At 32.9% G+C, this 24,683-nt stretch overlaps 1 protein-coding gene across 5 annotated transcripts in view; it reads right to left on the minus strand.

Annotated features, from left to right (window-relative positions):
- LOC145976348 (transcription factor hamlet) overlaps window positions 1-24,683 on the minus strand; it is a 100,746-nt gene that overhangs the window by 64,062 nt on the left and 12,001 nt on the right. Inside the window, exons 1-2 of one of the 5 annotated variants that reach the window (XM_083107420.1) lie at window positions 2,425-2,578; window positions 2,207-2,314 (exon numbers count right to left, since the gene is read on the minus strand). The exons of 2 other annotated variants lie outside the window; for them this stretch is intronic. The gene's annotated coding sequence lies outside the window, so the exon portion shown is untranslated. Of the gene's footprint in view, window positions 1-553; window positions 720-2,206; window positions 2,579-24,683 lie in introns of those variants that run through there. 2 more of the 5 variants (XM_083107419.1, XM_083107423.1) reach the window with 2 other exon arrangements.

Raw genomic sequence — 24,683 nt, forward strand, 5'->3', positions numbered from 1 at the left:
AAGAATTTTTATTGTATAAAAAAATAGAGATAAGGTATTAATTATAAATAGTACAAAAAAGAAAAACATATAGTGCATATACTTATAAAAAATTAGAATTTAATTATGTAATTTATTAAATTAAATTTTACATTTAATTTTGTAATTTATTAAATTAGATATATAAATAAAATTTATTAAATTTTAATTTCAATAAACAAAATAAGATACGGACAATAATCGACTTTAATCGTTACCCAACGATATTGAGATTGTTTGGATATTGAATTATCATAACTCGCGTAAAAAATAGATATGATAATAATTACAAAATTTTTATATAAAAATTAATATTTTCAGAGAAAAATTCTTTCTAATATCTCTTAGTACATTTAATTTTTTCACTAACTCTTTCAATTATAGGATTTACGGTTTTATAAAATCCGAAATTATAAATAATCGTGGCCATTTTTTCACCAGCAGTTATCCTTCGTGAAATCAAATAGCATTTCTCTCTCTCTCTCTCTCTCTCTCTCTCTCTTAATCTATGCATTCGCCGAATTTCTTTAATTACACAGAAAAGCGCTCCTCTTGGTTAGATCTGTTCTCCCATTTCCTGATTCGGACCTTCCTGTCGCGTATCTTATCAATCATGACGGACATGTGATTCTATCATTAGGATCGAAAACTGTCTTGTCGAGGCTGAAATGGAGTCATCAGAGATACGAGATAACTCGGGTAACTATTATTAAAGTTACTCGAGAAAGTTTTATTTTATGTAAAAACAGAAAGAAAAAGGGATAAAAAAATCGTCTTGCATAAAATCATTCTTATATAAATTAAATTTTTGTGATTCTATAATTTTTATGATTCTATAATTTTTCGTTCCCTAAGACAGTGATCGAGATAATCATGTTGAAAACTGACAAGATATTTTATTGATAAATTGTTTAAAAAGAAATTAAAAATTTTGTTAAAACAAGACATTAATGTCTCAATGGTTCATTAATCGCTTTAAAATCGAGATATCTTCCTGAGGGATTTTTTCTTTATCAAAAACGAGAGCGAACAAGTTACGTACATCGCTCAAGATTGCGTGCCGAAAGTTGTTCTTTCTGACAAGGACGCGCGATTCCTTAGCGTCAATAGAAAGGGAGTGAAAAAGTCCGGAATAGGGCGACGCGGAGAGAAAGCGCGAGAAAGTCAATAAGGTAAATGGGCACTTCGTAAAGTTCGCTGAACAAGAAATGACACGAATTACGGTCCGTGTTCTCTGCCGATTTCGCTCTTTGAGATTATTCTGCGGTTTATCAGCTGAAATCATAATAGGAAGTACCGATGCGACTTTGTTGGTCGTTACGTACATTTGCAAACCATTGTCAATCTTAAAACTATCTTTTAAATTAAATATTCTAATATTTTATATTTTATACTTATATAGTTATATTTTTTTAATGATCTATATAAATTTAAATACCTCTTTTTACTCAAAATATATGCTATAAGAAGCAAGATTACATATTCGTTAATAAAAAAAAAAATATATATATATATATATATTAATTAAAATATTAATTAAAATATAATATAATAATATAATAATATAATAATATAATAATATAATAATATAATATAATAATATAATAATATAATAATATAATATAATAATATAATAATTAAAATATATTAATTAAATATTCTAATAGGTTTGAGAGTGATAGGAAATTATTAATTATTCTTAAAAAGTGAAATATAGACAAATACAGTAATGAAAACAATGTAGATGCTTTTCTAAATATTTCGAGTTACATAAAATTATTTTTGGATATGTCTAAGTGTCTTAAAAAAATGTTGAGCAAATGAGAGAGAGAGAGAGGGATAATAGCGTTAATATTTAAAAAAAAAATTGTCCTCTAAAATATAGATTTTATTCAAGTCATAATAAAAATTCATAAATAACATCGATCGAGATAAAATTAAATAATTAAATATATGTAAAAGAAATAAAAAAATATTCCGATATATTAATCAAGTATTGTGAAGTATTGTAAGGATTAAATAATTTTTATATGATCTCGCAATTATACTTTCGCTTTTAAGCATAGAACGATATAGATATGCAATTACCTTAAAAAAATCAATATAATCTCATAAATCGATATTTTTTTATTTCGAATTAAATTTTATCTTTGATTTTTGCGCTTTAAAAATTCAAAATAATACTCACAATTATATCTCCATGGAACGGTATCAAATTTAAAGACCCGCACTGTATACTTGCAAATCTTTACTAACGTTGATTACATTTATTTATTGATTACTACAAAGATCTGACCTAGAAACGTATAATGATAGCATGATGTCCGAATGTTTACTGAAACGGCCGAAACTGTTTCCGATGGTAATCAAATCTGCCAACAACACTTTCATGCGTGATATCTGTACCTATCTATGTATTTAACTACTCCTCTTTATCACTCAGGTCTGATTCACGGAACTCCAAAACTTGTATATATACTTATACACGTACTTATAACCGATAAAAAGTATCACGCATAACGCATGACGCGTGCATCTTATAAAGTGCTCAAAAATAACCTGGCCATCGTATATCGAATTTAATCTTCGAAAAGCTTCGCGTCTCATGTATGCAAATTCAAATGATACATATATATAAACAATGTGTACTCATTTTTTAAGATAAAATAAAATCTATCCGGATTAATGTCACAGAAAAGTGTCCTCTCGTATTTCTGCTGAACATTGATGACGTAATACGTGGTATATATTTTAATAGAAGTGAAAAATATATTCGTAAAAAAATAAAAATTTAAGAACTGCATTAAAATCACCCCAGCAAATACCAACTAACATTTATATAATTGTTAGTTGTAATTTCCCATTCAACAATATAACTGTTACATGTTATATAACTGTTGCATAATACATGTAACAGTTATATTGTTGAGTGGGAAATTATAACTAACAGTTATATAACTGTTATTTGGTGTTTGCTGGGACATATCTAATGTAAATAATTTACAAGCGGTGTAATATTTAGCGTGGACTTGCCTCGTGTATGTAAAATGGCGTCGAGAAAGTAGACATTAGAGATTATTAGAGTATTATGGAAGGCGCTATAAAATCCTCTTCATAAGAATCTAGGTTTCAAAGATAAATTATATCGTTAAACTGTTAACCGCAACTCGCCGCGACAAGGAGGTAATGGTAATGGCAGCTAATGAGCGTGATAGCGAGGCGAGTAACAGCCTGATTCTTTTCGGCGATTAATCACGAAGCCGCCCGTTATCTGTTAATGCTAGACCGGATGAGTCGATCTTGTACATGCGATTGGATCGGAATTGCATTTGATTGACAAGACTATAAAAATACCGATTACGTCAGGCAGAATCGCCGATAATCGAGTAGCTGATTCTCAGATATGGCGACTTTCCAATTCTCAATTTATTCTTGTTTATTCGAATCGCCGCTGACATTACGTAAATTTCGTTTCAAACTACGTCGCGCGAAATCCTTGTCTGGAAATTAATTCGTTAATTAAAAACGCATGCAAAAAATATCTACACGTATAAAAGTGATTTATAATATATAAAATACTAAAATAAATTTAATTTTTTTACATTATTATACTAACTGGATATAATTAAAATATATAGAGGGTATAATTAAATATTTAAAATGTCATAAGTGAGCGAAAAAGTAGTGAGTTATCAAAATATCTACGCGTATAAAAAAGTGATTTATAATATATAAAATTATATATTTAATTTTTATATTTAATTTTTTATATATTTAATTTTTTCATATTATTACACTAACTGGATGTAATTAAAATATATGGAGGGTGTAATGAAATATTTAAAGCGTCATAAGAGAACGTGAACAAGAAAATGGCGAATTATCGTAATATGCAATTAAATCTTCTGTCGTACAAAAAAATTTACTTTCTGCTTCACTCGATTATCTTATCAAACATTGTAAATATTTCATCTCCAAATATGTTTGGGTGAATTAAACCTTCTCCACTTGCTGCCATTGACAGCGATGCAGTGTCCTGCAGATAGAGACCTCTCGGGAGTCTCATGTCACAAACGCCTTTTATCTCCCGACCACCTGTACAGCGTGAGATCGTCCCTACCGTGATGCGCTTGAACGTGTCACGAGAGGTTTCGGCAACCTAAACAACCGACGAGATAAAGACAGGCCGCTCCGAGAAGCCTGCGGAGAGATTGTCGGATCCTTGTTTACACAGGAAGATAAAGAGGAAGACACAAGTCGCCGGACATCTAGGTTCTCTTGCGGTTCGTCGTCGTTATTTAGCTAATGACCTGTGCATTGTCCTGGTGATATCGTCAGCAGGAAGGATTGTAAACTGTCAGTCAGAGCGACAAAGGGGATAATCCACAATAGATTTCATCGGAAGGATTTTGTGAGACGCGAAGGAGAGCGATAATGGTCACCAAAGACGAGAGGATCGCAACAATGGCCGAGAGAATGCAGGTCGCAGGTGCACAGGTTAATAAATGTCCGCAATCCCATTTGGATTTCTCTCTTTCTCTCTCGGTTTTTCTCTTTGGCGTCGTGTTGGGAGAGAACGCAGGTGTATGCGGAAAATTTGTTTCACAGTGGAAGCAGCTCGATGCACGTCTGACGCGAGAACGTGCGCAGGAAGCTAAATCGAGCGAGCGCAACGTAAATATAGCATCCGAGCACGCATACATGCGTCGAATTGAAAATATTTTCAACGATATTCTTATCCCGAAGTATATCGATATTGACCGATAGCGGATTTCTCGGAGCGCCATTTAATCGAACGCTTTTAATGTCATAATCAAATAATAAGCAAGGATTTTTCTCCAAAAACATCGCGCGCACGAATACAAATATATCACTAGTAAGATGAATTCTTAGAAGCTCTTATTTCTTGTAAACAATTTGATATATGTAATTTACAATTAAGAGTTTTATATTTTTTCTTAAAAACAACTATATGTTTTCTTACACCAATTTATTCCTCTCATTATTTTGTGCATAAAAGTATTAAGATTAGATCGTCGAAAAATGAATATTTTACGAGATATTTTATAGTTTATGTAAAATTAAGAAATTATTTCGAAATTTATAACTCGAAAAGAATACTTAATGAAAAATGATTTAATTATAGTGTTTTGGAAAGCTCTCGAGATAAGCTACAAGAATATGTATGAGTAATACGGGTTTCCATTTAAAATTTTTAAGTTGACCTTCAAATGACTTCCAAATTTGACCCCTTCCATGTCGAGGCTGTCGTCAGATGCCCCCCTCAGAATCCTACAACTTTTGTATTTAACATTTTTCTCTTAAATACTTTCCTAAAGAGTTATAGAGTTATATATGTATAAGAGTTATTATAAGAGTCATATAAGAGTTATATAAGAGTTATATATCCAATGGGTCTTTTAAAAAAAAAATGGAACACCCTATATATATTTATATTTATAGCAAAATAATATATATACATATATAATATTATATATATATATATATATATATATATATATATATATATATAATACTCTAATTGTGAGATATTGTTTATAATATTGCTTTATTTATGCAGAAAGAGTGAAACAATATATTATTTAATGAAATGAATGAAATTTTTGTCCTATTTTCTTCCCTCCCCCTTTCTTTTCTCTCCCCGCCCCCCCTCCTCTCAAGATATATCGACATTGACTGATACAGACTTCCTTCTTCCTATAGATAGAAAAAATTTGGGGCGCCCGTATTATGAGAAACTAGAGACAATGGGCGATTGTTTATCTCGATATTATTCATTATGATCTTACGTTATCTACCGTGTTTCGCTATCAATGATTGACAATGATATTGAATGTCGCTATTTCTGTATATATCGATGTTAAGATAGCATTTATGATAATTCAAAATATACTGATGCAAATAAAGGTTGCCTTACATTGCGATCAACGATGATTTCAGGAAGCATTTAATTTAAATTTTCCCGTTTTTCAGTCTATATTATATTTATTTATATTTAGCTATATTTATTTTTATATTTATTATTATAGTTATATTAGTTATATTTATTATTATATCTTATATTTAGTTATATTTTATTTTTTTCTCAACAAAATTTTTGTTATGTAAAATTTTTATTTTGTATTATATTAATGTTTATAATATTAATACACATATGTTTAAAGCTCTTTTCTTCTCTCTTTTTTTCTTTTTTTCTTGCTCTCCCTTCTTACTAAAAATAAATAATATTATCTCAGTTTTAAAATATTTTTTAATCTTAAATTAAACATAAATAATTCGATTAAAGAAAAAAACTATTGTTTAGATTAATAGTAAGTTTAGTTTTCCCTTCCATTATAAGAGTCATTTAAGAACTTTTTAAACATTTGTTTAATTATCTGTGTAAATTAAAACTAAAGTTATTTACCTCTATTTTATATACGCGAGCAGCGTAGCAATTTACAGAAAATACACGTAGTAAAAATGACGAGAAGAGGTGAGTCTAAAGAAGCGGCTGTTCGTCAAACAAGCGTGAAATGAAGCTTCGAATTCGAAAAGCGAGCTCGCATTTTCGGTGACGCACAAGTAAACCGGAGACCAATGAATGTCCGAGTGCTTTATGGAGCAACCTGAGAACGCAGAGGCCAGGAGTGAATGTCCGTCAAAGGGATTCTAAATAATCGCCATCTGAAACACACAGTCCTGTCGGAGATGACTCCGGCAAAGAAAGCGGTTGTGATAAGTCAGTGAAATATTTTGTGAAGGGAAAGGCAAACGAGAAAGATAGAGGAGCCAGGAGACAGAAGCTCTACTTTTTTCCCCGAGGCTTGCGCCTCGTATATCATATCCCTAAGTCAATAAAGTCGTCGTATAAAATACTCGTTTGTAGAAGCGCTACATAACGATAGGTACTATTGAATTTTAGGAGAGAGAGAGAGAGAGAGAGACAGATAGACAGACAGACAAAGAAAGACAGAGAGAGACAGAGAGAGACAGAGAGAGAAAGGCACCGAGTTCTCTCTGTTATAGAAAATACAGCGAAATCAATCTCGGAGTTTGATTCCCCTTCCTCCTTTTACAAATGCATTTCAACAATTGTTGAAACTCGAGCATACATACGTGTGTGTATATGTTTCTGATTACATTTTCATTTGTTCCTGGCGAAAATTATGGTCAGAAATACATTTATACTTGAAAAGCATCCACAAAAATAGGCAATAATTGCTCTCTCTCTCTCTTTCTCTCTTTCTCTGTTTATATATATTGTATTCTTAACTTGCAACTAATTAATTTATAAAGAAGGAATTATAAATTTTTTTTGTATATACATACAGGGCGTTTCAGAAGGAATGATCATTCTAAAACATAATTGTACACATTATTTTAATAAATAAAAGATTAATAAAAAAAGATTGTATATAAATATGTGTCTTATTTTAAACGGTTATAAAGATACAGAGTGTTCAATTTTAAGAATAAAAACATTTATTATCTCACCAGAATAAAATTCTATGAAACAATTACTTTAAATTTTAAGTTTATAATAAATGTAAAAATTTTAAATTTATTTTCCTTTTATTTTTCTTAATTTTCTTTATTTTATTCATTTGAAAATTTATTATAAACTTATTATAAACTTGAATTTTAATGTAATTGTTTCATAAAATTTAGAATAACGCTCAGAATAAGATACATTTTTATATAAATATTTTGTTTAAAATGATGTATGCAATTATATTCTAGGAAGTATTCTACAATACTGATCATTTCTCCTGAAAAACACTCTGTATATATGTATATTTAAATTTACAACCTCTCTACATAAACTTATCGGTTGCAAGTGAAGAATGTGAAATTCAAGAGGAAATGTATCTCTGAAATATTCGGACGAGCCTCTTCGAGTTCCAAAGTGTTTGATCGATGGATCCTCCTGGCCTCGGACCGGAAATTATGCGTCGGCCTATCGCCCGCGCCGGAAGTAACGGCACGGCGCCACACCGATCATGCCACTATCTCTCGTTTTCTTGATTGCGTTCTTTTCCATGTGCCGAAAGTGGAGAGCTTGTATCTCGGCGCATGTATTTGTTTTTCCCACCGTAAATGACAGTGACAATCACGGCGTTATAAGATAGAATTCCGTAACGTGCAATCTATCCGAAATTGCATCAATAGCGCAAAATTAAATTCTTCATTTATCTTGTTTATTTATTTGCCAAATAATTATATAATCATAGTAACTATAAAATAATTATATATAATTATAAATAATTGAAATGCCATGTATACTAAAATAATTTAACAAATAAGATAAATTAGCAACCATACGTATATATACCTTATTTATCGAATTGCCCTCGTAAATATGATTAATTTGAGAAAGAAATAAAATAATTAATTTAAAAAATATAATTAATTGGATAAAATGTGAAATTATGTATGCAGAAAAACGATCTCTTATTAAATGTAATGTATTAAATTAAATATAAATCAATTAATTAAATAATTAGTCAATTTATATTTAATTTAATAAATTAATATAATGAAAAATTAATAAAAGAATAACATTTATATAATAAAAGAAGGAAGATTAATAAAAGAAGGAAGATTAATAAAAGAAACAAAAATATTTAATAAAAGATTACTGATATATATTCTGACATATTTTTAAAAATAATCATTACAAATTATATATATGTACCCATACAGCGCAGAACATTGTTGTAACATTGCAGCAATACTGCAGCAATATTACAATGTTGGTATATGTACATAAAAATGATCTTTTCATATCTATCCATAACCTAAAAAAGTTGTTCAATCGAAATGCAGATATTAATTTTAGAATTTCGAGGCTCTATGTGCACGTAATGTGTATGGCAGGATTTAATGGAGAGCAAACGTCAAGATAACACGGAATCGGATTGACTGTATGGAATATGTCGCGTGCCCTTACGCGACACGCAAACCCCGCAGCTGTATTCATATTCTAATGACGACATTGTACGCGAGGTCAGATGTTAGTAACCATACGCTATTATGTTCGATCTTCGACGTACTTATGTTAGACGCGTAACGTTAGAAGCAAGGATCCGCCTACGACCGAGCGTCTTTGTCGGTGATCAATAACCGGGAAGGAAGAGAGTCTTCCTAATGAAGAAAAGAAGAAGAGAACGCGAGATTGCAGAGAAGGGGAAGGAGAGATTCAATAGTAGAAATAACGGCCATTTTTTTCAAATAGACTTGTTATAGATGTCGCTATTACATCTGTAAATATATATATATATGTAACATGAGGGAATTAACAGCAAAGAAAAAACGATATTTATTGTTATAAAAAATTGTTACAAAATTGCTATAAAAATAATCTTACGTATATAAATTCGTTATTTTATTATTCCTTATCGAAAATACATTAAAGCTGCACCGAAAAAATTGTATTCTTAACTTAAGAATATGCCACTTATCTTTAGAATATATACCACTAAAATAGGCGCCAAGAGGATCCTCTTAAGTTAAGAGGAAAATCTTCTAAAGAGATATTCTTAATACACAGAGAAAAATATTTCTTTGGATTTAATAAATTTTGTTGAAGTCAAATAAATTTAATTATTGGTCTAAAAGTTTTTTTCCGCCTAATTTCAAATAATCTGTTTAATATTCTGAATCCAGATTATTAAATAAATTATTTTAAATTCAACTTAAAATTAAACTGATAAACAGTGATGTCAGAAAGAGGATGCCAGCTCACATGCACACAGAGAACCTGTTGTGTGAGCAGCATCCTCTCTTTCGCACCACTGCCAAGGGAAAAAAATATATTTTAGATCTTACGTTAATACAAGTCCTTTATATACATTTCATGATAAATATTGAATACGAGAAAAATTAAGAGTGGTGTCGCCGCGTAGCGGCAAATGAAGAAACATGTCGCGCACACGAAAATCGAGTTGCGGCGTAGAAGTCGCAAATTAAGAATATATTCTTATTCATTAAGAATATATTCTTATTTATTAAGAATATTTATTAAGAGGACTTATAAAGTATACATTTCAAGAATACAATTTTTTCGGTGTGCTATTTTTGCGATGGAAAGAAAATATCGTACGAGGGAGAGAAGTTGGAGAACGAGAAATCGAGATGAGAAAATTCAGAAAATTAGGCCTAGATCGTTAGGATAGGAGGAGTAAACTTTCGGATTAGAACGAAATAACTGGAATTACAGGCAATCCGCGAGCTTCCAGAGACCAATAAATCAAGCTTGGAAGCACGAGCATCCGGTAACTCGTGCCATTGTCTCGGCACACGCAACGACAGCCCGCTCGTGTCGGACCAATAATGCTCGTCCGACGACGAAATGATAGAATAACGATTGAAGTAAGACGAGATTAAGAGAGAAAGAGAGAGAGAGAGTCAATAATTTTTCAAGAATGTTTGTAAGATTTTTATCTTTTTCTGCGTGTGTAAAAAAAATTAAATTAGAAGTATTCTTTATGTAACTTGATACACATAATTAAACAGTCTTGCAATTAAAGTGCAATTTCATTACAATATATTTGTAATTCATACTTTGTTTTTTTTATAAAGCTATTAAATATAAATTATCTCGGTAGAATATTTTTTACTCCGAAATTCTAAGTTCTAGAATATAATTTAGATTAAATCTTTGCATAGTACTGATTATACACAAGTATGAATGTGTATCTGAAGATACTTATCATGCGGCTTTTTTTCCTTTCTTTTTCGTTTCTCGGAGAATCGAGGGCGATAAAACGATACGCAAAATCATTTATAATATATAATCAAAAAATCGAATCTCTCTTTCTCTCTCTTATACGTGCATCTGAAATTTTTCCATGATATCATAAGATTATAGCGGTATTCGGTAACTCTGCTATTTCTGATCAAGCGTTTATTTAACATCCAACCATCAGAATTCTATCTCGCATCTCGAAAGCCGCGCACACCGGAAGCTAGCTTTCCAATAAACAATGCATACGGACAAAGAGAGAAAAAGAGAGAGACATAAAAGCGGCGATCACAAATTATGATCGCTATCTGGACCCGACGCCTTATCTGCCATCGCAGGCAGAGGAAGAGGAGAAAGAAAATAGAGAGAGAAACGCCCCGCAAACCCCCCCGACATCGGGAGGGGGAGGAGGGTTAGATATGTTTCGTTGCATCTGTTGTCACGCCCTTTACCGCGTACGTCCGCTCGAAGTTATACGTCGGCCGATCAAATGGAGACGTACGTACAACACGGGAGTCGGAATCGGGGGATATTTTTCAGTCTGACGAGGGGTGGAGGTGTGGGAAAGGGAGAAGGAGGGAGGGAGGAGGAATTTCTAAATGTTTTATTACTTAATCATAACGCTCGGAGGGGGCGGGTTTATATATATATATATGTAGGAAGCAGCTCGTGGGACGCAGAGGGGTGACGAAATAAGCCAGGAGGGTTGCGAGACACGCGGCCGATGTAGAATTATTGTGTTCAGCGCGTCAATTATTCATATCTCTCGCTAGTAATCTCTCGAGGTAAGATTTGCATCTAGAGACAATCGCAAAGAGACTGCTGATGACTTTTATCTTTCGTCCACTGATATTTCTCTTAGTGTCCTTTGTCTCTTTCAAGAAGAAAGTTGTCACTCTTTTCGAAAAAGATCACATAATTTAAATAACACTCAAAATAATATTTTTTAGTACATCATCATAAAAATGGATGCTTTCCTCTTTTTCTCAAGATTTTTAACAGTTCTTATGAGAATTGTTAAAAATTGGAATAAATAAAGAAAAGAAATTATAAAACTTGTACCAAATTACATTTTCATATATTGTGTATTTAAAAAAATATTATTCTAGATTTAAAAAATAAAATTATTTTTATGGATTGTTACATAATAAACAATGTAAGAAATATTATCGATTATATATTTAAAAATCTATTTAATCACTTTACGTAAGTCACACATGTATACAGATTCATCTTTTGAAGTTTCAGCACATAATTTATGTGATCATTGTTTGCATAACATATACTTTACCTTCGTGTTATTCCCCGATATGCATTTAACACAAGTTAAAACTACATTTTTCTATTGATTTCAATATAAAAACACTCTAAGGAAAATATAATTTTTACTTTATTTTTCTTTTCGTATTAATCTTCTTAATTATTATAAAAAAAAAACAAAGTTACAATCGTATTAAGGGGGCATCATGATAATGTATTCTAGATTTTTAAATTATAATTAATCAATTAAGATGGAGTTTAAATAATATATGATGATAGGATTTATAGGTATTTATTAATCAATATTTAGGCAATTAATTAATATTTATTCTCTCTTTCTCAATAAAATACTTCCTAGAATATTTTTTGCACTTACAAGAAGGAAAAATTTTCTTAAAGAAATAATCGAGACTGATGCGTAAATCAAGAAACAATCCGCGATCGCAGATCCTGCGTTTTCGGACGGCACCGATGACTGAATTAGGCCGATAAATAGGGGTGGATTGTAATGTGACCGAGAGAGACGGAGGGATCGAGAGAGAAATAGAAGCGAGAGACTCGGTGTGCATTGACGCGGGAACCGCCGTGACAAAAGGGCTGAGGCATCCCCGTTCATTGTCGGCCGTGTCGCGTGAAATTCTAATATGTGTGTGTGTGTGTGAACGCGCGCGCGTCCGTGTTGGAAAGTACACTATATAACTACATTAGGGGTCGCAACCTACCCTGCAGCACGCGCCAGCTGGCTCATTGTTAAATTACTGCACCGCCGATATCTGCTTGTCAATGGCGTCGCACGAACCGATCGCGAATATATATAGCGCAGTTGGTTTCTCAATTTCGCCTTCAATATCCAATCGTTGATTCTTAATTCTTCTATTTGGCGAAGCAGCAAATAGCAAGACTGCAATTTTTCAGACTTGCAAATTTTTTTTCAAACAAATGTAAAGCTTGTTTAATATATATACATATACATATATATTGAATATTATTGGTTAATAAAATTTGTGGCTATTGAATTTGAATTCAATCCTGATGTTTATAAATTGAAATCATTATCATTCGCGATAAGTATTATAAATGAATTGTTGTAATCAAAAGATTTTATATTAATATATTAATATATTAATATTAATTTACTAATTTTTATAAAGATTTTTTAATATAATTTTTATATAATTTTTACATAATTTAATATGTTAATGTTATATAATTATTATATAATATGTTATATAATAATATAATATGTTAATGCATAACATGTTAATATATTAATTTCTTTTAACAAAAATTATTTTTCATATATTAATTTCTTTTAACAAAAATTATTTTTCATATATTAATTTTTTTAATAAAAATTTTTTATACTTAATATGTATAAAAATATTATATTATTAAATAAAAATAAAAATATAAAATTAAGTATAAAAGTATAAAAGATATAAAAATAGTAAAAAAGTACAAAAAATTTATATTAAAAAAATATTTAAATTCCAAATGACCAATTATCGATCAATAATAATTTAGTATTAAATTAAAACGTCTTGCGCGCGCGAAAATATCTACGCCAATGGGAGGATCATCCTCTAATGTATTTATACGGAGAGGGACAGGGGTGTCGACCGGGTGAGATTTGTCACCCAGTACACGGGACGATACGTGTCGTACACGTACCGCGTTTGTATCACTATTGTCATCCGAGCTCGAAGATTAAGCTAATTTCACACATGTCCGCCCGCTCTACGCTATTCACGTATGTGCGTTTGACACATAAAGTGTCATGTGACATAATATGAAACTATTACGTCGCGCGATGAAAGATCGATTCGAAGGATGACATTCGAATAACGGTCATTGTCATTCTTATACTCGGTGTAAATTGACGTAGTGTCAAATTTATTCGACATCGATTGCCATTAATTATTAATTTATATTAACAAAAAGGAAAAGAAAGAATGTATAAATACGGATACATATCACTTACATCGTAGCTTCTCCGGAAATCACTAACGATGCTCGAATAAAATCAGAGAGAGGAGCGCTGTCAGACAGTTGCACAGAAGATGTTAACATCTGTTCTAATGTAGCGGTCGATTAGATGGGACCCGACGAAGCGATCCTTCAAAATACGATCGTACTGGTCACGGAAGAACATCCCGCCCACATCCTCGGAGGTTTACGATTACGCAAGGATCTGCATGTGTCTCGGGAGAATCACATATGTCTTGCTTTCTTTCGAGCTTTCCAATACGCTTTCGGATTTCAATTTAAATAGACATCGATTGATCGAGATGTAGGAATAAAAAATCGAGAGACTGAAATTCCAATATTCGCGAACGATCCTTTATAATTTTTTGCGTCTTCTGAAATGAAGTGTTTAAACATTTTATTTTTTATCAAGACTTAAATCAAAACTTTTATGTTGCATTTAAAAACGAATTAAATCTGGTGTATAATAATTTGAACTCTCTCAGCTATTGTTACCTACATTTGATTTGATTACTATCATCGGAGAATATTGACAAAGAAAATTTTCAGTTACGTCCCAAAAAGAGATTTTCAAAGATTTTTGAAAAATCTTTTTCGAAGATTAGTCTTTTAAAATTTTATTAATGTAGTTAAATAGAGGCGTTCTTACAATAAAACTTTTGTAAGATATTTTTAAGATATTTTTTGATATCTCGATATATCGATATTTGACTTTCGAGAAAAGCAAAAAACATATGAAGGATGATTTCACCCTTTAGAATAGATTTTGAGCTGTACCTGGAAATTTTTAAATCCATCTATTTATAAAATTTCTAAATCCATCTATTTATCCTCCCTACTTGTGTGTAAAGTTTTATCAAAATCGGAATTTTCTAGGTCCCGAGATTCCTTTAAACTATTTATATTATTAGAAGACTGATATCGACTCAGAGAATCTATAAAAAAAAATATAACGAAGTTTTAAACACAATAATCCTATAGTTATTTAAAAAATCTTATGGTGAACGCGTCAGAAAAATTCTCTTGGTCCTTTCTCATCTGTGGAAACACGCAAAGTTTCAAATCAAAATTCCCTACTTAGCAAACTTTGTCACTTGGCAAACACGTTCTCCCTCAAAGGATTCCGAGGACTATTTCGCCGAAATAAGATCGCCAAGTATATACAGGACACTCACAGGCGTGTAATTCGGCGCTGGTCCTTCAGCTCACGGTACTCCCCCATTCTGGTGGCCTGTGACCTCCGCGAGTCTCCTCCTAAGAGTCGAGACTTCAGCGTCTTGAGGCAGGGAGAGTAAAAGAGGATGCCGGTGGAAGGATTCCCGGGACCATCATTGTGGCGGTCGCGTCCTGACCAGTGTCATTTGACACAGTTCTAAACCCGATTCGTGCCACCAGCCGATCCCTTGCTCTTCCTCTTCTCCTACTTTTTCTTCCTTCTTCATCTCCGCCTTTCTCTCTCCCTCCCTCCCCCTCTCTCTCTCTTTCCCTCTCTCTCTCTCTCTCTCTCTCTCTCTCTCTCGCTCTTTCCTACTACGAGTTTTTGTCTTGGAACGCTGGTTCCCAAGCGGAGAACAAACGACATGAGAACGCAGCACGCACACGCGCGTGCACGTGTAGGAGAGCGCATAAATATTCGGGGCTGCGCGTAGGCGTGCATCCCTACGTCGTACGTGCACGCGTTTTAGCGCGTGCGAAAGCGTGTGTCTATTCGGCGAAAAATGAAGACGATAAAAGAGAAAATATTTTATTATCTCTCGTTATTATTTTAAAAATTTATAAAATTGTTAAATAATTTATTTCTTTAAAATTTATAAATTTATTACTTCAATAAATTCATAAAAAGATACATACATCTTTTCAGAAAAGATTATCTTTGTAAAATTTAATTTCTCTGAATAGAAAATCAGTAATTCAATATATTTAATTCTCGTATTGATTAATATTCCTGTACACTTTTTTTGGTAATTTTAAATTTAATTTGCTCGACAAAATGCAAGAGCTAATATGTCAAAATCATCACGAATAATACATATACGTCCGTGAAACTGCGAAAGACCGGCGACCACGATTCCCAGAGCGGGATTCAATTCAGCGCGAATAAACCGCGCGAATCTCCGTGAAGATAAGGTGGTCTCTATTGAGAGGAGAATAAGACAGAGACGGAAAGAGAAGAGTACCTAGAAAAAGACATTCGAGACTGCGTCCGGCGAAATCCGTCCAGAAAGATAATGAGAACCCTCTCCTTTGTATTAGTTACTCGATAAGCGACAGGATACTTTTTTTCTTGTCAGAGAAAGAGAGAGAGAAACAGAGAGAGAGAGAGAGAGAAATAAGCGATGACTGACATGCATTTTTCCCCTTCAAGAACGGCCAGTTCTCGAGCGTGTGAACGGAATCAAATGACGGGAAGGGACAAATTAAAATCAAATGCAATTTGATTTCGATTAAACTCGTATATATGTTAATTCGTTTTCCAATTTAACAGGAAATAAGGCCTTCAAATACATCCTCTTAAAAAAAATAACTTTTATAAAATTTTTGTAAGATTTAATTTTATTTTTGAAAATTAAAAAATTTTACTTTTTTATTTAATTTTAAAAAATAGGAAACCGACAACTTTTCAATACATTTAATTTTCGTTTTGATTAGTATTCTCCTGTATACATATATATATATATATATATATATATATATATATATAATTTTAGACTTAAATTATTTAAAATTTGTTCGAAAAATTAATCGAAAATATGACTCTCTCTCTCTCTCTCTCTCTCTCTCTCTCTCTCTCTCTCTCTCTTTCCGTCCAAAATCTGTAATAAGGTAGAACGCCAAACGCATCATTTTTTTAATTAATGCAGTGGTCGATCGAGCATACTCCGCAGATACGATCCCTGTCTGTAATCTACTAGGTAAGACTCCATGACTCCGAGGAGCCATTTGTTTTATGAGTCGAGACAATTGAACGGCATTTAGTGGCCGGTTGGGCGATAAACCGAGTATCTTTACGGCCTCGCGTTGCGACTTCTAACCGCTTGTCTATCTGTTTTGTATATACGTGCTTGTGATTACATACACATATGTATGTAAAGCAGAGATTCTTTTCTCTTCCCTCAATGCACATCTGTGATGCGACGGGAGAAGCCATAAACTAGAAACTGAATCGAAAACTGATAATCACTTTCGATAATAGATATAAATCTTTTTTTTTTATATATATATTTGTTTCTTTTAAATTAAATAAAAGACTTATCTATAAATCAAAAGAAAAGGATTAAGTGAAAGCTCCCGGGCAAACGAGAATGCGAGCATCGGTGAAATGTGCATGTGTGCACCTGAAACAGAACGTGGAGAAACGTCCGGACTTTGTTCCGAACTTGTTCCGATTTGCCACGTGTATTGATTTTCGTTCAGTTGTCATCTAAAGACACGTGACGACAGGTCGCAATAATAGTTGGACACGTGAAACATTTCGCAGAAACGTTCCAGAGTCATCCAGAGTGACTGGTGTATTATTGTAATACGCGAGGAAAGGTAATTTCACACGCATCTCTTTCTCCTGCCGATTGTCATCGGAACAGAACGAGAATCAGATCAACGAGTTATGCTCTGAGGATTAGAAATCGACAAAAGAAATGTAAAATGTATAGATGCAAACAAGAACCCAATTTGCCTTCTTTCCTACTCCTCCGTCTTCATTTTTTCTTTATACAGGGTGTTTCTTAATAAGTGTGAAAAATTTTAGAAGATGATTCTTTGTCGAAAATTAAGGGGATTTTTCATATAAAAATACTCCTACATTCTTCCCTGTTGAGTTACACTCCTCTAAAAATGGGGATAAAATTTAGGGTTTTATTTTTTTCTCAAATTTGGAACAAGTTAAAAAAATGAAATTAGGTAGATATTTTCTATTTAGTAAAAAGGTTATTTAATATTTTTTTATTAATATTTATTTATATTTAGTTTATGAATATTATTTTCAGCCTCCCGTATTGTTATAAGGGGATGAAACTGGCAACCCCTATTCAATTTTTTATTAGAACTTTTTAATGGGCCGGAATATGATCATCTAAAAATATGTATTAAAAAATTTGATTTATTTAGAAACTTTTTTATTTCTTTTATTTTTTTCATAAAATGAGTAGTTTTCAAGAAGAAAAAAAAATACGTTATCGTGCACAGCTCGATGCTAAATAGCATAGGTTTCGAATTACGAGAAATTAAATTTTAAAGTAATGATAAAATTAGAGTAAGTGTTGGAAAAATTGGAACAAAAACAAAATTATAATAAAAACCTAAAAAATAAAAACCTAATTTTTACCCTCATTTTTGGAGGAGTGTAACTCCACAAGAAGGGATGTAGGAGTATATGTTTATATGAAAAATCCCTTTAATTTTCGACAAAGAATCATCTTCTAAAATTTTTCGCACTTATTAAGAAACATCCTATATAAAGTGTCTCCTTCCTGGAAAAATCAGGAAATTCCCTGATGGAATTTTATGAAGATTCAGGGAATTTAAAAAAAAATTATGTCTTTAAAATATGTTATATTGAACAAAAAATAAAATATGCAATGCATTATTCTTTATCGTAATTTTGATGAAAAAATGAAAATGTTATGCAAATGAGAAATGATTATCTTACAAAAGTTCACTTTTTTCTAAATACATTTGCACTTGAAACTTAAGTGGCTCTGTATTTCGCTTTCGAATGATCGAGTGAAAAAAATTAGAAAATGTATGCAATAAAAAAACTTATTTTAGATCAGAAAATCTTCAAAATATTCCCTTTACCTGAAATTTTGAATAAAAATACCTAGAAAGTCAGAAAATTTTTTCAGGAATGTGTTTTTATAAAATTAGAGTAGATATTCTGTGTATGTGTTGTATAAAATTTATATCCTCATGTATTAATTAATATTTTATAAAATCCAAGTCCTCACACACAACGCGTCGAACTCGAGAAAGGACACTCGAAATCGAATTTCACTGCTTTGCATATCTCTGACGTTCTAGAAGAGCATTACCCTCTTAGCGGAGAACACCGCAAGGATAAAATAGACGCAACAGTGGTGTACGTGCCTCAAAACGGCAACACATTTCTCCGCGGCTGTATGTTTGTGTTTCTTTGTCATTCTAAACCATTTTAAATATTACGTGATGCGTGGAGTCGCCCGAACCATCAGGATATTGGAGACAAAATATTCGGACTCAAATCTGTCGCTCCCTTATTAGCAACGCGTGACACATAAGTAAAGAAGAAATTTCTGAATTAAAAAGTTTCAGACAGGTTTCGTCATTAATTGATGTATAACGATTTTATAAGGATGCAGTTTGATGACGTTTTTTCACAATCTTTCGGAGAGTTTCTCGCTTTAAATTCATGACCTAAGCAGCTTGATGAATCGAGAAATTTGGATTTTCTTTGACATATTTTCTGATCTCATCAATTATTTCATCCGTTGCAATAGTACATGAGTCAGGTAAATCATGTTTCGATTCAAAATGCCATACATTTGAAAATTATCAATAATCCTGCGAAAAAATATTGAAAAACAAGTAAAATCTCAAATTATCAGCATAATGTATAAGAGAGATTAGATTACTTAAATAGATAATCCTTTGAAACTTATGTGCAATATCAGTCTAGAAATTATCGAACAATGATATATATAATTGAATAATAGAAATTAAAAGAAATCTTTGACCTCCTGGGTACTTGGCATCCACTTCTTAACTCGCATGAGATCTCGGAAGCTAATGAACTTAGTACTCGAGATAGTACAAGCACGACCTGAATTATGTAGATTAGAAGTGCTTTTGGAATCCAACATATCTTTTATAAACTACTGAAGCCTATCATCTCATGTTGAGGAAACTCATGTTGTTCAAACGCAGCATACTTTAAAAATATTAATTTTCATTTGTATAACACATCAAAGTACAATTACACATTATCATAATTATAATTAAACGTTTTCCGATTATAAAGTGAAAAATTTCTTTCAAACTATTTTCATACCTTTCTGAATTAATTGCGAGAGAACTGAACGATCCTTTTTCATTTTTTATATTTATTTTTTTCTTTATTCAGAATAAAGGGGTGGCATAGGCTACGCCATCATGCCTGTACATCTCTGTAGATACATACTTAATCGATAAAGTTGTACATAACCGCACCTGCGTATATTGAATATATGTTCGAATGGAAGAAAAAATTCCAATCGGAACCGATCTTTTGTATTTATGTTTTCAGAAGTGTAACAGCGACACCTCTGACGTCACGATACCTAAACATTTGTATATCGCTGCCGGACTGATCGTAAAATCGTGTCGCTATCGATAAATCTTTCGAATCTGTCTAAACACAACACATACGATCCTGCGCCAACGATTTCCAAAGCTATTGAAACTCGAGATTCCATCGCGACAATATCCCAACATCATTTCCCTAGACACATCATTGACCCAAGAATAAACGTTGATCTATCGGGGGAATGAATATAATTTATGCTTACCCAATAATCTCTTCCATCGTACAATTCATTAGAATCCCTAACCTAATCGTCGCGTAAATGAATATCAACACAGAAAATTTCTAACAAAAAGCGTCCGATGATGCGAGAGAATACTAATACCTAAAGTGGAATATTCAAATGAACGCGACCCTTTTTCAAGCCGATGTTCATTCTCACCTTAATCGCGAGTTACGTGATTTAGCAAAAGGGTAACGCAGCCGCGCGGCTGAAAGAAAAGCCCCAGTGTGGTCGGCAACTTTCCAATAAACGGCATCACATGCGCGATTCTCCCGAGGCGGCGCGTAAATCACAAGCCTCGAGCCATGCAATGCAGGTTCACAACGTGGTGCTGCCGACAACGTAGCAGTTCGCTAATGCGATAGACGAGAGAGGTGGAGGAGGCCTCTCGCCCCCTCGCCAACATCCTGTTAGGGTGTATTGCTTGTGGGTGGGTTGCATGAAGCGCGCGCGAGAACTTTTCCTCCTTCGTCGTCACAACTAGAAGTGGCAGCCGCGGGGATTGACGGAGGCGTTTGCCGAAGACGACAAGAGAGAAAGAGAGAGAGAGAGAGAGGAAAAAAAGAAGGAAATCTGTAGAGCTAATTCGCGTGCGAGATAACACGCCGACCGAGTACGGTAGTGTGCGCTATCGTCGAAATGGTCTCCGTCGAGTCACGGAGGGAGTCGGTCAGGGCAGGGAAAGGCTACTGTCGACTTATGCCAGAGGGTGGTAAGATGATCTTATCATGCTCTCTCTCTTTCCTTCCCCTCTCTCCTTCTTTTTCTCTCTCTACCTCCTTCTGTTAGTTCACCTCCAACCCTTTCACCACGTCTCCCCTATCCCGGCTGTTCTCCTCTCGTCCTCTCTCTCTCGCCTTTTCTTTCCCTTACGGTAACTACCTTTACGCCCTCTCACCCCTGATGACAATATCGCGTGGCCACTGAGATAACCGTTCATGTCATTCCTACATCGACTTCTTGGTGCGACCACGAGCGGCACGAGCGGCACAAACGTCTACGTAAGGACACTTTTATGTTGCACGAGAGCCGAATACACGCTCGCGAGCCCCGATTGTCATCGGGGAAATCTTAGCGCGCGTCTCGGTAATACGTCGTCGATCGATGAAGGCACGAAAACCGGGGGCTTATTAAATTACGCGACACACGGAAGCCGGTCAATCTTACTCTTAGTCACCCGATATGCTTTCTTTTTCTGTGTTCAAAATTGCGCGAGCATGATTTTGCTTAAAATATCATGACGGAGGAAGGATCGATCGCGCGATTGATTCATGAAAGACATGTGGCGTGGGATGTACGAACGTTGCACTCGCAAGTATTTGTCTGTCGTTCGTCGACTTATAAAATTTCCGATCCGGAGATCTTCAGCTTGCCATGGACGAAGTAAATGTTTAACAATCGTTTAAATAATCGGTATTGATTCTTAGCGAATGAAATTCGTAAAAGAGTCGCGTTCGAGACTTTCTAACTTAAAGAGACTCATGCATTTACGAGATTTTACCCATTATCTTTGCCATTTCGTCAACCGCTTTTGTCGTGTATCAATTAATTGATGAACGCATGCAAGAGGTGATGACGAATGTATGAATTTCTGTAGATAAGAATAAACATAATCTTTCTATTATATTATGTCTTAATAAAACAATTCTCAACAATGATTAGAATACATCTTAGAGGTCCATTTTAGAGACCAGAGATTTATTTTAGAATAAAAAAATTGATTTTTTGTTTTCTGAAAATATGATGTTTTCTAAAAATATGTCTTTCAAATTTTAAAAAATTCGCAAAATTGAGTTTAAAGTTTTTTAGGATTTTTAATAGGCTAGATCTTAAAATAAATCTGCAAATCTTTTTTTTTCAAAATACTGTTTTCAAAGTTAATGTGACATATGTCTTGAAAATTAACGGACCAAACTTCAGTTATTTTTTTAATAAAAGAAAACATTTTTTTGGGGGGTATAGAGTCTAAATAGAAATTAAAAAATTAATGATTAATATTTTTCTGACTTTCAAGAGATGAACAAATTTCAAAAAAACTGAAATATTTAATTTTAAAATGACATTGCTTTGCTGGTTTTCAATTTCCTCTAATAAAATTAGGAGTTTCAGTATCTCAAAAATATTCCATAGAATGAAACTAGACCGAAGTTATTCACTTCAGATAATTATATGAGGAGCAGCATGTTAAAAAGCTAAATATCTAAAAATACTGCTTAAATATTAGTAAAAATATATATGTAAAACATCAAAATGATCAATTTCTAATATTCTTAAAAGAATGCTAAAAATCTCCAATTTTCCACACTGCTAAGACTGAACCTTTAATTAATACTCAATTGGAAACTTGATTAGATAACATTACATAATGTTATGGTGAGTTTGAAACAACTAAAGGAACCACGCGTGACTGATAATCACGAAATCATCAAATGAAGTATATCGTTATCGCAGTTTAAATTTACACCAACTTCGAGAATTCTCCTGGGAACAAGGCATAAAAATTATCAACGTTTGCGCTCCGTCTATTAATATTCCTGGAGACAGCTAGACGAGAGATACTCATTCAAGCACGAGACAAAACGACGAGGATCGTCATTTAACGATCCCTGCGGCCTCATGCATGGACACGCATGCTCATCCGCCACGGTTCTCCTCTTTTCTTCCTTCCCTCCCGTTGTCCGTCTCCGAGACTCGTTTCTTCATGGCCCTCGGACGTACCGGGAATCGGGCGAGATAAAGGAGGACTCTGAGATTTAATAACCTCGTCAACAATAATGCACGCTGACACGACGCATTACGCGCGCGACGTGGCCGAAGTCGATGCTAATTCTTCGGCCATTATCGACGCCATTATCGCTGCAGAAGCCACGCGCGGCTAAATCCTCCGCAGACTCAATCCCGGAGTGTGACATCTCTTTATGAGTCGCGATGCGACGCGAAATGATACCGGTTCTTACCGGTCAAGAAACTTGAGGGACTTACTCTCAGATCTCCTCTCCTTCGTCTCTTTTGCACATTTTTCCTCCTCTTCGAAGGAATCATTTTCTCTTAGAAAAAAATTAAATTAATATCTACTCTTCACTTGGATAAAACAAATCATGATCATGATTATTTTTTCTATTCTTCATAATCATATTATCAATATTTGTGAAGTCTGTATATCTTATTTTAAGACTTTACTGTTTTGCAAGTTAGTGAAATTTACGGAGATGAGACATAGAACTGCTTGAGTTGCCACAGGCAATTTCACGGCTCAATAGCGCGAAGTACAGTCCTTATACAGGGGCCGGGCGCGTTAACTATCATATCTAAAGCCGGCTCTAGATAAAATATATTTAATAGATTTATTTATTTCTTGCCTTTCGGCGTTGAAAGGGGTTTTACATAAAATGTACATTACAGGCTTTATAATAATATTTTACATAACAATATGCTTAACTTAAACAATGTTGTTTCTCATCCTAAATAATTTCAATTACTAGAACAAATACTAGATTGTTTTTAATAATTTCTTTGATTTTATTCTCTTTTCTTAACCTTTCTTCATCCAACCAATTCCCTTTCCCTTTTCTCCTAAAATTTGATTCATTGATAAAATATATTTATTCGGCAAATATATAATATAAAAAATAAAGTATCGTATAAAAATTGGATGTATGTGCAGATAAAGACAATCTTTTAGACAAGATATTTGACAAATATTTATCTGATCAAATCAGTATTGTCATATGTATTGTGATATGATTTATATCGATATTAAAACTTTCGTAATTATTAGTTTTTAATAATTATTTCGTAATTATTTCGTGATTATTTCGTAATTATTAGTAATTTATAGTTAATAATATTTAATTGTATATTTAACAATTCAATACAAAATTCATCATTTAAGGCCTCTTTAGACCTATAATTTAGGTTTATAATTTGCGACAAAATTCAAGACAAAGTTCTATTTTTATAAATTTCTGTAATGTTAAATTCTGAAAAAGTTTGAAAGTTTGAAAAAGTTTGAAAGTTCTGAAAAAGTTTGAAAGTTCTAAGTTCTGAAAAATATTAATTGAAAGTATATAATTTGAACATGTAAAATACGTATAAAATATATATTAGAATACATGTAATACATAAAATATGTGTTG

This window comes from Camponotus vicinus, unplaced genomic scaffold (genome assembly GCF_025532165.1).
Source record: "Camponotus vicinus isolate PSW18456_S1 unplaced genomic scaffold, iyCamVici1.0 SCAF_1, whole genome shotgun sequence".
Taxonomy (NCBI): Eukaryota; Metazoa; Arthropoda; class Insecta; order Hymenoptera; family Formicidae; genus Camponotus; species Camponotus vicinus.